This window comes from Sciurus carolinensis, chromosome 14, assembly GCF_902686445.1.
Source record: "Sciurus carolinensis chromosome 14, mSciCar1.2, whole genome shotgun sequence".
NCBI lineage: Eukaryota > Metazoa > Chordata > Mammalia > Rodentia > Sciuridae > Sciurus > Sciurus carolinensis.
This window is the reverse complement of record NC_062226.1, coordinates 71028588-71046760: the sequence shown is the minus strand read 5'-3', so window position 1 is coordinate 71046760 and position 18173 is coordinate 71028588. Positions and strand designations below refer to the sequence as shown.

At 38.6% G+C, this 18173-nt stretch overlaps 1 long non-coding RNA gene across 2 annotated transcripts in view; it reads left to right on the top strand.

The window, feature by feature from the left end:
- Positions 1–224: 224 nt before the first annotated feature.
- LOC124963999 (uncharacterized) overlaps positions 225–18173 on the top strand; it is a 164670-nt gene continuing 146721 nt past the window's right edge. For both annotated transcript variants that reach the window (XR_007104874.1, XR_007104875.1), the window contains exon 1: positions 225–392. This is a non-coding gene — a long non-coding RNA (uncharacterized LOC124963999). The remainder of the gene's footprint in view (positions 393–18173) is intronic.

Sequence of the window (18173 nt, the reverse complement as noted above, 5' to 3'; positions counted from 1 at the left end):
AACCTTTATCTATGATTTGAGTGGTGGCTCCTAATATAGTCGTGTTCTGGTCTTTATCAATGAAGACCAGAGCATGACTGGGCTGAAAATCACTACTTAAACCTCTGGACTTTTGGAGCAAACTGTCAGCAGCACCGTGACCAGAGGACTCCATGTCGCTCTGTCTCTTGACTGCCCCGGCTGCTGTCCACTCCATCACTGATAACTGATTAACCATTGTCACCGAGGCCAGACAACTGACCGCCTCTCCCGCAGTGACAACTGCCACCCAGCCTCTGGCTTATCGGACACCCAAGGACAGCCAGAGACATCCAAAGAGCTGAGAGAGGCTACAACTGAGAAGGATCCCCTCCGTCTTGCTGACTGACTTCTTGGCTAAGACATTGCATTGAGTAAGTCCATGTGGATTGGACTCTAGGTGAACAAGAGAGTGAATCTTCAATGTATTTGTGACTTGCTATTATTAGGAATGTTAAGTTGAGTGTGCAATGCATGATTAAAGTCCACTTGTTGGAACCAAATGTGATTCCTCTCTTACTCACTGCTTGCGACAGAAGCTACCACAGACTCATGGAGTTCAGAGTAGGATACTAACCAGGGCTCTCCCACCGTATGTATGAATATTAAGCAGTTACAAATCAAGGTAACTGTTAAATAAAAGCCCTTCTCTTTAACAAATACTTCTGCCTTGAAAATACACGTCATAAGGACATCCATTTTTCCCTTTCGGCTACTTAACTGAACTACATTTTTATGTTTTCTGCATTTATCATGATTTCAACCTGTACTCATTCCCAGTGACAAAGATATTAAAATATAACTTATTTAAAGTCCACAAATTTGAATAAATGTTTTCAAATTTTTTAATTAAATATTAAAATTATTTTCATACTTCTGAAATATTTCTTCAGAACTATTCAAAATTACCTATTAAAATTCAAAGTGTACATTATCACTTACTGATAGCAAAATGTTAAATTGAAAGTATTTAAATATTTAAATAATGCTGGAATTATAAAATTTGTCTTTTTACAAGTTTATTTTTTACATATTTATTTAATAATAAATATTTTAAGAAAATGTACTATATTCAAAATTCTAGGACTCAATATTTATCTAGTTGGTGAGGCAAAGTATCAGTATCACATTACATAAGTACTATGTATACAGACACATACATCCACATTTTATAAATATTAATTGTTAAAATATTTTCAAGCTGCCAGGTACAAATGTTATGAATACTATAGTAGTTTTGTGAGTATGTTGGTACACAAATTGTAACACAGGGAGAAGCAAGAAAATAAATATCGGCACTATTTGCAAATGATAAATGATCAATGAGAGTTTATTATATTCAGTTTTTTGAGAGGAAGAATTTGGCATGTTAATTTGTCCTTCTTCTACAAGCTTCTGACATTCAGATACTTCTAACACCCTAAAGGAGTGTCTGTCCCTAAAGTTGGCAAAACACCAGACACTCTCAGGGCATTCAGATGAAGTTATATTTTGTAGTATCCTGAGTCAGGAACATGGGGCAAGAGGTGGACAGAAGCATCCCCCGTGCCTGACCAGTGCAGGTCATACGTGGGTCATGGTCAGGGCTAAGCACCAGATCTCAGCGGACAGAGCTCCCACTGCCCATCAGCTCCTAGTAACTTCATTTGCGTGGACACATGTGCCTCTTTAAAGTGTGGGATCCACGGGGGCCTCTCTTGCCTAGGCTTCTGAGCAGCTGTCAACGGTGCTGGCTCAGAGCTAGAATAAGCTCTCAACCACAGCTGGAGAAAGATTGCATAATCCTAAGACATTAACTATTGGGAACTCTACTTTCTACCATGATTAGTAATTGGAACTAGAATTATGATACTGCTCTAATTCTAACTCGACAAAATGTAGTAAATATATTTGTTTATAAACATTGGACTTTCGGGAGTACAGGACCTGTGCTCTTGGAGGAAAAGGAAACAAATGAAGTGAGTCTTAGGATCATTTTTGGCTTTCTGTCTGGAGTTGACATAAGGAAAGTAGTGGGGGGAGGGGAGTCCCAGGAAAAGCACAGAGAATCACCGAATTGAAGAGACAGAGGCTGAAATTCAGGGAAGCAAAGGCAACCGGAATTGATCAGGCAGAGAAAGAGTTTTAAACTTTTTGTCAGAGTTCCTCTTGAGTTCTTTGCTAATATATATATATTTTTTCCTTTTCCTGGTACTGGGGATTGAACCCAGGGGTGCTTAACCACTGAACCACATTGCCAGCCCCCTTTTTTTAAAAATTTTTTTATTGTAAACAAATGGGATACATGTTGTTTATGTTGTTTCTCTGTTTGTACATGGCGTAAAGGCATACCATTTGTGCTTTTTTTAATATATTTTATTTAGAGACAGGGTATCGCTGAGTTGCTAAGTGCCCCGTTAAGTTGCTGAGACTGGCTTGGAACTCGCAATCCTCCTGCTTCAGCCTCCTGAGCTGCTAGGATTACAGGCATGCACCTCTGCATCCAGCAGTTCATTGCTAATCTTAAACCATTAGTTTATAGTGAAACCAAGAATTAAGACCAGATCTCATGGTGGACTCTCTATTCAACTTCATGTGACTCTTGTCCTTTGCAACAATTAGGTGAAGTATTCTTTCTTTCATTATAGTGAGTTTGGTGATCAGCAGCAGAGACTCTGGGCAGCTGCCTATTCTAGCTTATCCGTTGTGTAATATGTCAGGAACTGCATGTCGATAAACTAGTCAGTCACAAGATAGCTGGAGGAAATAATAATCTTTATTGTTGAGATTTGCGTAACTGAAAAACATCTTGTGATTAAAATATTAAAATCAGATTGCCTCTCAATGGTCCCACTTTTACATACTAATTTCAAAAATAAAAGAAGGGACACCAGTAGAGTAGAGAAAGGGGAAGTGAGGGGAAAGGAAAGGGGAATGAGATTGATCAAATTATGTGCATGTATGGATATGTCACAATGAATCCCACTAGTGCTTATTATAATGCACCTATAACATACATAGAATAAAGATATGGAAACGTAAAGAAAAGAAAAAATTAAAAGATGAGACGTGCCTCATTTGACTGTAAACCTCCACCCATGAGAAAGTGCCTACAAGTTGCAATTACCCATAAACCACTCCTGTCAGCTTCCTGGAAAAATGGCCCTTTATTCCACCATCTTCCAGTGAGCTGGTTCATTGTATTAAAGTTCTTTCTCTACCACCGCCTTGCCTCTCCACTAATGAGTTTCCATTGTGCAGCAACAGACTGAGCTTTTGTGTGGTAAAAATAGGGTGAAATTCCTCTAGTCTAGGCAAAGAATGGCTGCAAAACTCTAACCTGAACAATTTCCGGAGCTCAGCAGTCTGAGAGACGTTGATATTCTGATCAGTCAAAGTGGAAAGTACCCAGGGCACTTGGTAGACCCTCCAAAAAGCCACACCTTAATAATAAGATAAACTTAATAAGTAGGCAAAGTTTACTCCAAACCTGCCCTAACAGTTTTAAATAAACCTTGGAAGGATGAAGTTGATCATATAGTATTATTGCCTATGAAACAAAGTCTAACACTACTTAAAGAAAAAAAAAATCCAGTATTCAATATTCTAAAATTCAAAATATCTAGCATGTGTAAGCATGAAAAGCAAGCAGCAAAATGTGACCTGTAACTTAGGAGGAAATCAGTTAGTAGAAATGGATCCAGAAATGACAGCAATAATGGAATTAGCAGGCAAAGACATATAAATAGCTCCTATAAATGTGCTCAAATATATAAAGGAAAATATTAAAATAATGAGAAATCGAAAACATAAAAATGTCCAACAGAAACAAAGAAATTCTTAGTGATGAAAATATTCATGTGTGTGGAAAGGGAAATTCACTAGATGAAATTAATAGAAAATTAGTGCAGAAGAAAAGATCTGTGAACTTGAAGATGTAATAATTGAAACTAAACTGAAATGTACAGAGAAAATGACTGAAAAATAAAACAGATTTTAGTATTTGTGGAAAATATCAGGTAGTCTAATAGACATGTAATTGGATTCCAAAATGGTGGGATATAAACATATTTCAAGACATAGAGAATAAAAAGACAAACCACAGATTGACTTTGCAAAAGGTATATCTGTGTTTTTTGCAAACATGTATCTGATATATTTGCAAATACATATTTGATAAGGGACTTGTGTCCAAAATATAAAAAGAATTCATAAAATTAAAAAATAAGAAAACCCAAAACCCAATTTAAAAATAGGAAAAATATCTGAACAGACATACCACTAAAGAAGACATACAGATGATAAGCTTGTGAAAAATATACTCGATGTAATATGTCCTCAGGGAATTACAAATTCAAACCACAATGTGATACCATTGTACACTTACTAGATTGGCCGAAAAACAAAACTGACAATACTAAATGCTGACAAGGAAGTGGATCAACAGAAACTCATTCATTGGTGGTACAGTTGCTATGGAGGGCAGTCTGGCAGTTTCTTATAAAACTAAACATACTCTTACCACATGATCCAGCCACCAAGATTCTTGGTATTTCCCCAGATGAATGGAAAACTTACATCTACACAAAAAAAACCACATGTGAGTATTTGGAGCAGCTTTATTAGTAACTGCCAAAATTCAGTAGCAGCCAACATGTCCTTCCATAGGTGAATGCATAAACAAAGTATTTTATCTTTTCAAGGGAATATTGTTTAGCAATAAAAAGAAATGAGCTAATAGCCACTGTAAGATACAGAGAAACCTTAAATGCATATTGTTATGCAAAAGAAGTTCCTCAGAAAAACCTATGTACTATAGGATACAATTGTATGACATTCTGGAAAAGGCAAAATTGCAGAGGCAGAAAAAGATTGATAGTTCCCTAGGGCTAGAGGAGAGAAGTGAATAGGTGGAGAACAGGGGATTGTTGAGGCAATGAAATTGTCCTGTGTGGCACTATAATGGCAGATACATGGTGGTATGCATTTGCCAAAACCCACAGAATGTACCACAAAAGAATGAATGCTAATGCAAGAAAACTGGATAGATACTGGCTAATGGATTATATAAAAAATATGTACCACACTAATGCAAGATGTTAATAATAAAGGAGTCTGTGAGCAAGAGAGAGAAGGGATATGTGGGAACCCTTACTATCTGCTTAATTTTCTGTAAACCTGAAACTACTCTAAAAAATAAAGTCTATCAATTAACACTTTTAAAGCACCAAGGCTCAGTAAGGTTGTCGAATACCAAATAACTACATTGTGTCCTGGTTCAAGGAATTATCCAAGTCCCCTCGCTTCACTTTAAGAGGAAATTCACTTGTTAAGGGGACAGATGTGGAGAGGAGGGTCCACTACACCACGAGAGTGTCCCAAGATACAAATGGAAGCTGAATCAGTCAGCTTTTATTCTCATATATGACCATATGTCCCAGTTTGTCAGCAATCGTCTTGGTCTATGCCTGTGCCAGCATAAATATTTATAATACCCCATTTCAATCTCAAATTAGACCAGGTTGGAATAATTAATTATACTACATCCTACTGACATAAACAGTTTTCTGGAGCATGTTTTAAGTATCAAATGCTATGCTAAGACGACTAAATGCATCATCTTAAATAATAACCCTATAAAGTAGAAACTATCATTATTTGGACCTCATAGGTGAAGACATGGTGACACTAAAAATATCTGAATGGCAAAAAAATTGATGAAAATCATAAATTCACAGATGCAAGAAGCTTGAAGAATCCCAAGCATTATACACACTTACACATCACACGCACACGCAAATTGCCTGAAACTGTTGAGAAAGCAAGACTCTTAAGAGAAGCTAGAGAAAAACAAACAGCACACAGAAACGAAAATAAGAACAATCACAAAAGTTATTAGAAACTGCAAAATAAATTTGCTGAAAGAGAAAACTGTGACCGAAAATTTTACATTCAGTGAAGATAGGCTTCAAATGAAGAGCTCATTCAGCAGATTCCATGGATAGGAAATTCTGCAAAAGGTACTGCTGATCTATGGTGACACCAAGTAGTTCAATGGTTGCCTCACACCAGGGATAGTGGGTAGAAAGACTACAGATGGAACACTATAGGATCTTGGAGATAAGGGAACTGTCCTTGCATCAATTGTGGTCATGGCTGCACAGCTGACTATGTGTCTAAAAGTTGTGCATATGAAAGAGGAGTGCTTAATTAAGCCCAATCAATCAATTCATAACTCGAATAAGTTGATTTTTTAAAAATATTTTTATTTTTTTATTTTTAGTTATACATGACAGTAGAATGTGTTTTGGCAGAACATACATACATAGAGTATAACTTATTCTATTTAGTTTCTTACTCTGTCGTGGTACATGATGTGGAGTCACCCTGGCTGTGTATACAAATACAAAGCTAGGAAAGTTATGTCCAATTAATTCTACTGTTTCCTGTTCCCCTCTCTGCTCCCTTCCCTTTATTTTCCTTTGTCTAGTCCAATGACTTTCTGCTATTCCTCTCCTCACCCTCCCTTGTTCTGCATGGGCATCCATAAATCAGAGAGAACTTCCAGCATTTGGTTTTTTGGGATTGGCTTATTTCGCTTAGCATGATATTCCCCAGCTCCATCCATTTACCTGCAAATGCTATAATTTCATTCTTCTTTATGACTGAGTAATATTTCATTGTGTATAAATACCACATTTTCTTTATCCATTTATCAGTTGAAGGACACCTAGGTTGTTTCCATAGCTTGGCTATTGTGAGTTGAGCTGCTATAAACATGGATGTGGTTTTATCACTGTAGTATGCTGTTTTCAAAAATCCTTTGGGTATAGACCAAGGAGTGAAATAACTGGATCAAATCATTCCAGGTTCTCTAAGGACTTACCATACTGCTTTTCATAGCGCTTGCACCAACTTGCTGTCCCACCAGCAATGTATGTTCCCCACATCCTCGCCAACATTTATTGTTACTTGTATTCCTTGTAACTGCCATTCTGACTGAAGTGAGATGGAATCTCCGTGTAGTTTTAATTTGCATTTCTCTAATTACTAGAGAAGTAGAACATTTTTTCATATATTTGTTCACCATTCGCACCTCTTCTTCTGTGAAGTGTTAGTTCGGTTTCTTTGCCCATTTATTGATGGAGTTATTTATTTTCATGGTGTTAAGATTTTTGAGTTCTTTGTATATCCTGGAAATTCTTGCCTTATCTGAGGTACTGGAGGCAAAGATTTTCTCCTAATTGTTCTTGATTGTTTCCTTTGTTGTGAAGATTTTCAGTATGATACCACCGCATTTATTCATTCTTGATTTTACTTCTTGCACTTTGTCTTGTTAAGGAATTGGGTTCCCAAGCCGACACGTTGGAGAGTTGGGCCTGCTTTTTCTTTCTTAAGTGCAGGGTCTCTGATGCCTAGGTCTTTAACCTACTTTGAGTTGAGTTTTGTGCAGGGTGAGAGATAGGGGTTCAATTTCATTCTATTACATATGGATTTCCAGTTTTCCCAGCACCATTTGTTGAAGAGGCTAGCCTTTCTCCAATGTGAGTTTATGTATTTATAAAAGTATTTTCAACAACTGCAGTGCTGTAAATTTCAATGCCCTTGGCAAATTTGTGTTTGCAGCAACCTGGCTAAAGCTTAGTCCTACATACTTGTTCCTTCTCTAGTTACAGCTGACTAGAAATGTGGAGCTAAGCCTTTGAAAATGACCCAACAGAACCCACCCCTGTCTATCAGCAAGTTGCCACTGTGTCTTAGAAAAAGTGTCCCTCAACACCCTGCCCTAGACCCAACCAACACCACAGAACCTCCCCAGATATAGTCAGATTTGTCTGATTCCTGAAGCCTGGCTAGACTAAGACCGCCTCTAACCTACCACTGAGAGTAAGTTGAAGCCCCAATATCCTCACAAAAATTAAAAAAGAAATGTCTACACTATTTTCATCACAAATTATAAAGCTCTCAAATTACATATAACAATGGATTCAATAGGTAGTTCAGAAACACGTACCATTGTTTCTCTTTAACACACTCCCAGACCACCAGAGGAAAAGATTTTCAAATTCTAAAACTTGAGTGGGCATGAGGACCTCCCGAGGAACTTGTTCAGATGCTGATCTTACTCCCCACCCCTTCCCCACCCTCCCTTCCCTTCCTGAATTGACGGACTGGAGTGGAGCCTGCGTTTTGCATTTTAAACAAGCACCTGATTCAGGCAGACTGAGGACCATGCTGAGAATCTGGTCAGAGCATTCTGTGTGGGCTAGAGAAAATATCTGGAAGATCCCCCAAAAGAATGGGTCTGGTTGCTTACAGACAAATCATCTGGAGGCTAGAGCCCCGGAATGAAAAGCTCCTGAAGGTAGGAATAGGGGAAAACGTTTGGAGGATGTCAGGAAGATTGAAAGGGGTGAAGTTGTTCTTAGTAGGAGAGATAGAAGGAAAATTTCAGATGTGTTTGCCATGAACTGGTGACCATCCTAGCTTTTCAGACCACCCACCACCCCTTTGGTGAGTACTAGCTGGATAGGCTCTTGCTTGTTGAAATGTGACATGCGTCCATCTTTATCTATCTTGTAATATTTATTGATCACCTGTGTCTAGGAAGGAGACTCTGCGATGGAGATTTGCATGCAAGCTAGAAGCTTATTGAAGCGTGCTTTGGGGGTTAACAGTCATGAAAAGGGAAGCAGAATCGGGCAGAGGAAGAAGTTAGGTTGAGGTGCAGATGGCCTCAGCTGACCCCTCAGGAGCTCTGAAATGGAAATGAGCCCTGCAGCACTGTCTCTAGTGGGGGCACGTCCACCTTGACCAGATTGAATGTGCCTAGAAAAAATGAAGCACCTGCGGTACGGGACTCCATGCAGTTCCTAGAGAAGGCTGATAGGTGGGTGAAGGGTGATGGAAGATAATGTTCCTACAAGTGAGTGCCCCAGGAAAAACTGGGGGGGGGCAGTGTTGCTCAGGAGGAGGGAGGGGAAATTAGACAAACATTAAACCTCTCCCAGTACATCCTTTCCCAGTAACAATAGACCCTGAGGGGAAAAGCAAACTTTCATCCTTTACCCGGTTGGAGCCCCAGCATCTCCACCCAAAGTAAACATTTACCCCTTTCCAACCACGATGGGTCCTGAAGGGAGGAGGTGAATACTGAAACACTGGACCCTGGACTTTTATCCTTTCCCATCACAGATGAGTCCTGGAAGGAGGAAAGCAAATAGTGAAGCTCTAGGTAACAATGGGTCCCAGAGAAAGAAGATTAGCAGTGAACACTGAGTTGTGAGCTTCTCCCAGTGACAAGGAGTTTCAAACTTTACAACTGCCTTCCTGAGTTAAAATTTTAACCTGCACAACTAGGTCCCTGACTGTCTGAACAGCACGTTTGCAGTCTCCAGTGATTGATTCACCCTCATTGTAAACTATGGAACTCAGACTCCTTCTGTAACCTGTGGACCATTTCCATATCCAGAAAATGAGCCCTCCCCCGCCTGCTGGATTGACTTCACTTGCAGAATAAAGAAGAGCTTGCTGATCCGAGGTTTGCTTCCTGTCTCCTGCCTCCATCACTTTTGTGCCATATGCTTACAGTGGGGACCATCTCAGCATTACCCTCTAGCTGGGGGAATAAGTTTTTTTGGCCCAACAGGGATTTGAGTGGTATATCATTTGTCCATATACCCATTATATCTCATCACCTTTTTGCTGATGCTATTTCTTTGTAATTTTTAAGTTTGTTCTAATTAACTATACATAACAGTAGAAAGCATTTTGACACATTATACACAAAATGGAACATAAGTTCTCATTCCTCTGACTGTACATGGTGCTGAGTCACACCAATAGTGTAATCATACATCTATACAGTGTAATAATGTCCATCTCATTCTACTGTCCTTCCCATCCCCACTGCTCCACCCCTCTCCTCACTCCCCTCTGCATAATTCCAAGTTCCTTCATTCTTCCCTACCCACCCCCCACTGTGAATCAGCATCTGCTTATTAGAGAAAACATATGGCGTTTTGTTTTGGGGGGATTGACCTATTTCATTTAGCACGATATTCTCTAGTTCCATCCATTTACCTGCAAATGCCATAATTTCATTCTTCTTTAAGGCGGAGTAATATTCCATTGTGTCTATGTACCACATTTTATTTATCCATTCAGCTGTTGAAGGGCCTCTAGGTTGGTTCCATAGTTTAGCTATTGTGAATTGAGCTGCTATAAATATTGATGTGGCTGTGTCACTTTAGTGTGCTGATTTTAAGTCCTTTGGGTATAAACCAAGGAATGGGATAGCTGAATCAAATGGTGGTTCCATTCCAAGTTTTCTGAGTAATCTCCATACTGAAAGAGCAAAAGGACAGCAAGCAGACCTCAATGGATTGAGAGAAGCCTTTATTCTTTTGGAGATAGGGTGCCATTGGGGCCCATTCTCTAGTTGGGAAAATGGCCGTCAGTTACAAAGGGAATTTTGGTTTTATAGGGTACAATGAGGATGATGTAATCATTGGAAACCGTGCACATGAAGTTTTGACGGTCAGGGGCTAGTTGTACATCCCTGAGAGAGGGATGAGTACTCAAATCTTTCCCATTGTTATTTAGGACTAATTTGCAATGGGAGAAGGTCAAGGTTTAGGGCCCAGCATTCCTTATCTGTCCCTTTCCTTTAGGGCCCATTGTTATCAGGAAAGAGGTTTAATGTTTGGCCAGTTTCCCCTGCTTCCTCCTGAGCCACACTGTCCCTCCGTTTTTCTTGGGGAGCTGTCTTGTAGGAATATTATTTTCCATAGCCCTTCACATATTGCTTTCCAGAGAGGCTGCACCAATCTTCAATCCCACCAGCAATGTATGAGTGTACCTTTTTCCCCACATCCTCACCAACATTTATTGTTGCTTGTATTCTTGATCATTGCCATTCTGACTGGAGTGAGATGAAATCTTAGAATAGTTTTGATTAGCATTTCTCTAATTGCTAGAGATGATGAACATTTTTTCATATGTTTGTTGATTGATTGTATTTCTTCTTCTGGGAAGTGTCTCTTCAGTTCCTTAGCCCATTTATTGATTGGGTTCTTATTATTTTTTTGTGTTGAAGTAATATTAAAGTAATATTAATGTGGTAGTTGAAGATTCCAATCTTCTAGGCTATGTTGTAGTTGAAGATTTGGACTAGTTTCCAATCTTCTAGGCTATGTTGTAGTTGAAGATTTGGACTAGTTTCCAATCTTCTAGGCTATGTTGTAGTTGAAGATTTTGACTAGTTTCCAATCTTCTAGGCTATGTTACATATGCTGATGTTCCAAGATGACCTCTTGGTTCCACTTTCTTGCCCTACTCTACTAGAGTAAACTCCTGGGTTAGGGTTAGGGTTAGGGTTAGGATTAGGGTTAGGGTTAGGATTACCAATCCTTCAGTTACCAACTCAAATGTAATGTCCTCTGTGAAGCCCTTTTGATTTCTATCAGCTTTCTATCTTCTGTGTTCCCAGAGACCTCCAGTTATCTTTGGAAAGAACCAGTCTATGGTATTAGCATCTGCAGGTCTTTTTCACAACCAGAATGTGAGATCTGGATGAAGGGACCATGTCACTCTTTCATCTGTGGTCTGACACAGGCACAGCATCACCATGTGTCGCATGATATCCACTGATAGGAGCATAGCAAAGCTCCTGATCTCCAGAGTCAGTCTCTCCTTGTGATTTTGGCACCTGGCTGTGATCATGGGTATGTGAGGCATACTGATGACTTGGCATTCTGTCAGCCATTATTTTTTTCACTTTGCCATTTTGCAGGAATATAGGAAAAAAAGTGAACTTTAAAATGTTTAAAATGTTTGTTTTCAGAAAGAAAATTGTTCACCTACGTATTTCCCATTGGCCAAAGTAGTAGGATTAGTATTTTTTAAAAAAATATTTAAGAAAATTTCACTCATTCTTCTGTACTTCTTGTCCTCTGGTAAATTTAAAAGTGTGTTTGAAAAATAAATGTGCTTGAAGGCAAACAAAGAAATTAAAATTCAAATAACAAAATATCTTTGTGCATGTGTGTTTGTGTGTGTGTGTGTGTGTGTACATGCGTGTGTGTGTGGCACTAGGTATTGAACCCAGGGCTTCATGCCTGCTGGGCAAGTACTCAACCACTAAGCAGCATCCCCAGCCCTAAATTACGTGCTGTTAGTTAACATACCACATCATGCATTCCTTAGTTTAGAAACTTCAGCAGATTGTCAACTTTCAACTAATAGTGCACAAAGCAATAAGGTGTTGTTTATGGAGGCCTGAGTTATCTGGCTCTGATTTCCCAGTGGTCCTAGTGATGTTCTATGCTCTTCACAGATTGGCAGTTGAGGTAGCACCCGGCCAACCTTCGTCTCATCTGTCTGTCATGGGTTTTGGTTTCTTCATGGATAAAATAAGAAAACTTCCCCAGAAGTTCTAAGTTATCTTCCAGCCTTAGCAGCCTTTGATTCTATGGCTCTGTCTATATTAAGCCCAGAATGGTTATTTAGATGTTTTATTTGATATTTTACATGTAGCTTAAAATTTAGACAATGTTGTCATCAGTGAGTGTAGTTTCTATTCAAAGACAGTTTAGTTTAGAAGCTCTCTTCTAGTCTTTTCTATTCTTCTTTGGATGATCCAACTAACAATTTTGCCACATGAAAGACTTCATATAAGTGAATATGATGCAAAACACTTTAAGCAAGAAATCTGCTGCTATAAAAGGAAGGGTCAGAGATTAAAAGATTAAATAAGTGATGAAAGACTGCTTCTTAGGAATAAAATAATTTTAAAATACTGAGATTAAAATCAGAGTTGTCACCTACAGATCAGCACTATGATGCTTGCAGAGAATAAATAAAGTGGTCCTTGAGATTAAATCTCTCCCTCTGCATTCTCACATAATGCACAATTTTCTACAGTTACAAATAAAGGCTCATTTCTAGGGAACTGAAGATACATGTGCAATCTCTGAGAAGAAATGATAAGAAGCTAAGTTAAATGGTATGCAAAGAAGAGAAAGCTGGAGTAAAACGACGTGTTTTGGGGAGCCGTATAGCATCTTCAAACACATCACACTTGCGGTTTCCTGGTATCCACGAAACTTGGACCCGTTTAAGGTGCCATATGTGATAGATTCCCAAAGAACTGAGGAGAAATTGAGTTGTTGTGTTTTTTCTGCATTCAGTTTTAAAGCTTTATTGCTTTCTGGGAGATAAATTTCTTCTTTTAACATTATCTATCTCCTTCTATAAGATATATTACTGGAGTCCCTGGCCATTTGAGAGCCAATAACAGTTATTTGTTTTTTGGCTGCCTCTTGCTCTTACAATGAATCCTTTTAGGCAGCAGTCTTAGAAAACAGGAGCTGCAGTAATGACATAGAATCACAAGTCTCCGAAAAGGGAAAGGGTCCTGGAGAAGAGCATGTGGCAGTGTGGGGGCCATAACCCCCTCTCCTCACACTGCACCACCCAATCTAAAGGAGCCCGGAGGACGTGTCTCGTGGGGGAGGGAGGACTATCGGGTTGTACCTCTGACTTTCCAAACAGCCAGCTGTGGACCAGGAACAAATTGCTCAAACTTTGGTTAACTCTCAGTGACCTGCTGCTTAACCTTGAGGATGAGGAGTTGAACTGAACAATGGCAAGGGCCTCTTTCAGTTGGGAACATTCTGTCCTTTTGTGATGGCACATCCAAAACTATGATGGATGCGTTCTTCTCTCTCTCGGCTACCTGATTCCAATGTCCATTGATCTAAGTTCCAAGTTCATCATGAAAAAAATTCTTGAATTTCAAAAGAAATAATTTAGGAGGTTGTTATTCATGTTGCCAAAGTATGCTTTCTCTTCCACACATGAATGTCCTTCCAATAACTGAGTATGAAAAGTGTTTTTACTTTATGACAGAATTTCACACAATTTTTCAGGAGTGCAGGTTTGAAAGCAAGTCAAGTATACTCATTAATAATTACCAACCTCAAATTCACCAGGTCCCTTGCACTCTGACCTCATGTTGATAGCCTTAGTGACCTCTCATCATAGCATTCATATTATTCATGATTCCTCATGCCCTCCCTCTCTCATTCTTTATTCTGAGTCACATTTTCTTTTGTACTAACTGAATCACTCTTGCTCATCATCTTTTTCTCCTTCAATTGACTCTCATAGCTCATTATGAAGCTCCATGGATTCACTCCTGAACATCTGGTTCAAGCTTTAGTCTGTTTGGGCTGCTATCACAAAATACCATACACTCAGCACCTTATACACAACAAATACATCTTTTTTCTCACAGTTCTGGAGTCTGAGAAGTCCAGGATTAAGGCACCGGCAGATTCAGTGTCTGGTGAGGGCCGGATTCCTGGTTTATAGATGGTGCCTTCTCACTGTGTCCTCATATGGTGGAGAGGTAAGGCAGCTGTTGCAGGGAACCACGCATGGCTTGTGTGAGAACCCAGCTTGGTTGAGCTATTAGACAGGAGGATCTGTCCTCAGGAACTGCCCGAGTCATGTGGTTATCCTGCGTTGGTGCTCCACTGAAGTTCAAATGCAAGCCCTGGATATGGGAATGACCTACTAGAGCCAAATGGCTTGCTTAACTCCACACCCCATCCTGTTTTCCATGAAAGAAGTGCCTATGGTCCCCTTTTGAGCTGTACCGCTATAAATAAGGTAAGCATGACCTCTTTCCTTTGTTAGAGACAGACCCTTATGGACAACTCAATCTATCATGCCCCTGCCTTTGAGATAATTCTGTTTTCTGTTGTTATTTCTGATAAATAAATTTCATAGCTTTTATTTTGCAGCCAACCCATCCCTCCTACAGGAACCCTTTCCCTTGGCCACATGGGAGAAGCAGTGAGAAGCTGTCGTGATTTCTTTTATAAGGGCATTCATCCTATTCAGGATTCCACTCTCAAGATTTAATCACAAAGGGTAGAAAGGTTCCATCTCCTAAAACCCTCACCTTGGGGATAAGGATTTCAGCATATGAATTATGGGGACAGGGGACATAGACCTTCAGACCACAGCTAACCTTGACATTGAAATGAGCCTGGCTCCCTAAATCTACATTGTTGTTAATTTTTGTAGCTTAAGCAAAGCTCCAATCCACTCAAGCTCGCCCTCATTTCTTGCTTTCTTCTGAGTTTCAAAAGAGGAAATAAACACTCCCTGTTCCATAGGTGATACGTATTTTTACATTCTCACTGAGACAAATCAAACTGGCAATTTTCTGAACAAGGAAAATAGATTTCTCACTTGAGTATATTCTTCAGAGAAAGGTGTTTAAAGCTCTGGAATGTTGTTATCGATTTGTTGTCAACAAGGAAACAATACTGTTCTTAATTAACTTCTTAAAAAATAGGTACCATTCCTAAAAGGAAAAAGAGATCCTTTTTCCATGAGATGTCTCAATACTTCAAAAGCCCTGCTGGAAATATTGTTTTTGATTCTTCATTTATTAAAGGACTATATTCTACACTTTGCCCCATTAGTTAATATCTTCAGGAATTTTCACACACCTGTGATCTGTGAGTTCTGGCCTTCTAGTATCCACTTCCCAGAGTGCCAATGGTAAGTCCATTTTCACAGTAGAGATCCCATCTTAATATAGGAAGTTGATTCAACAGGGAAACAAAATTCATGATTTTTCCATGAAAAGTGGGCATCTATTTTCAAAATCTATTTAACCTGCAATAAGACTGCAATCTAGGGTGTCATTCCTGTTGGGATATTGCCATCATTTTCTTGAAGTTACTAAGGTTTAACTCATTTTATAAAATAGTAGTTCCATGCATAGCAACTTTTCTCACCAGAGAGATAAAGTGATTTCCCTAAATTGAAATAGGCAGCTGGTGGCAGAAAAAAATAGATTCCTGACTTTTGATGAAGTTTCAAATTCACACGCAGAAACAAAACAGGAAAAAAATAAATCTCATTTTCTATTTTACTTTCCATCATTTTGGCCATGGCTACATTTTAACTCCCAACTACTCTACAAATTCAAGACTCCTGTTATTTTAATTTCTCTCTCTCTCTTTTTTTTTTCTTTTGGTACCAAGGATAGAACTAAGGGGCACTCAACCACTGAGCCACATTCCTAGCCCTTTTTCTTTTTTTTTTTTTAATTTTTATTTTTATAGACTGCATTTTGATTCATTGTATACAAATGGGGTACAACTTTTCATTTCTATCTACATGATATAGATTCACACCATTTGTGTAATCATATCCCCACCACCTTCCCCCTCTAATTTCCCTCTATGTAATCCAAAGTTCCTTCATTCTTCTCTTACCCCCTGATCTGCCCACTCCCTTTATGTATCATCATCCACTTATCAGGTAAAACATTTGGCTTTTGGTTTTTTGGGACTGGTTTATTTCACTTAGCATGATATTCTCCAATTCCATTCATTTACCTGCAAATGCCATAATCTTATTCTTCTTTAAGGCTGAATAATATTCCATTGTGTAAATATACTACAGTTTCTTTATCCATTCATCTGTTGAAGGGCATCTAGGTTGGTTCCACAGTCTAACTATTGTAAATTGAGCTGCTATAAATATTGATGTGGCTGCATTACTGTAGTATGATGATTTTTAAGTCCTTTGGGTATAAATGGAAGAATGGGATAACTGGGTCAAAAGGCGGGTCCATTCCAAGTTTTCTGAGGAATCTCCATACTGCTTTCCAGGGTGGCTGTACTAATTTGCAACTCCATCAGCAATGTATGAGTGTACCTTTTCCCCCACATCCACGTCATCGTTCTTGTGTTCTTGATAATAGTCATTCTAATTGGAGTAAGATGAAATCTTAGGGTTGTTTTAATTTGCATTTCTCCAATTACTAGAGATGTCGAACACTTTTTCATATATTTGTTAATCACCTATATGTCTTCTTCTGTAAAGTGTCTGTCCAGTTCCTTGGCCCATTTACTGATTGGGTTCTTTGTATTTTTGGTAATCCTTTTTCTTTTATTTAGAGTCAGGGTCTCACTAAATTGCTTAGGGCCTCACTAAGTCATTGAGGCTGACTTTGAACTTGTGATCCTCCTGCCTCAGCCTCCTGAGCCACTGGGATTACAGGCCTGTGTCACCATGCCTGGCTTTAATTTCTTTTGTTTCCTTTACACAACTTCAATTTTTAAAGGGCATTTTAAAGTAGTCACTGATATATGATCTATGATAATGCTAAGGTTATTAAAATTACATATATTTTTAAATTTACTCTGTAGTATTCCTTATTTTGAGCTACTTTAAAGTCAAAATTGACTCTCTTTTTAAGTTAGAATGGCAGTTTTTCTGTTCTTTTACTAAGTTCACAGATAGATAATTATCGTATTTACTTTAGCACCTTTAAAAATCTTTTCAAATATGGCAAGTTTAATTGTTCATAGAAATCAAATTATGGGCAAACAACCTAAAATCTATTTTCGCTCCCTACGATTTGCATTTTTATATTTCAGATTTGCTCATGAAGCAATAAGATGTGAAATCTGATTGCTAATGGCTTAAATGCTTAAGGTAGTTTCAGGAGATACAGAGCTACAAACAATTTTCATAAAATAAGTGTCCATTAGAAGGAATCTATTCTATGATTATGGGAAGGTGTGCGAAAAATAAGCACATTTCTCTGGGGCTTACTCAAGGGCTAATAATGAGAGCAGAAGGACAGGTGGCATATTCCATGAGAGTCATTCTTTTCATTTAATTCTCCCCTAGCACAAAAAAGTTGTATGCACAAAAAAGTTGTATGAAACTGTGTTTATTCTCTTCTTTCTTACCTTCAGAATGCAATTTCAGGATAGTCCCTGAGAAGTGAGATGTCTCAGAGAGACTTAATGATACCCTGAGCAGTAATCTTTGTGTAATTCTGATGCTACATACCAGGTTGCAAGCTTAGTATTATAGAATTTAAAGCTGAAAGGCCCCTAAAAGTTATCCATAACTTAAGTTATGGATAAGTTAAAAATAATGAGTTATTTTTACTCATTGGATAGAGAAGAAATCTAAGGTCCTGAGAGACTAAGTGACTTGCCCGATGTCAAAACAACTAGTAACAAAGGTAAGACAAGAACAAGATGTCTTTGTTCCTAGACCAGACTTTCCACTCCCAACGCCCCTCCAGCATTCGATTTAGAGTTCTGTCTTAGATTTATCTTTCATGTAGG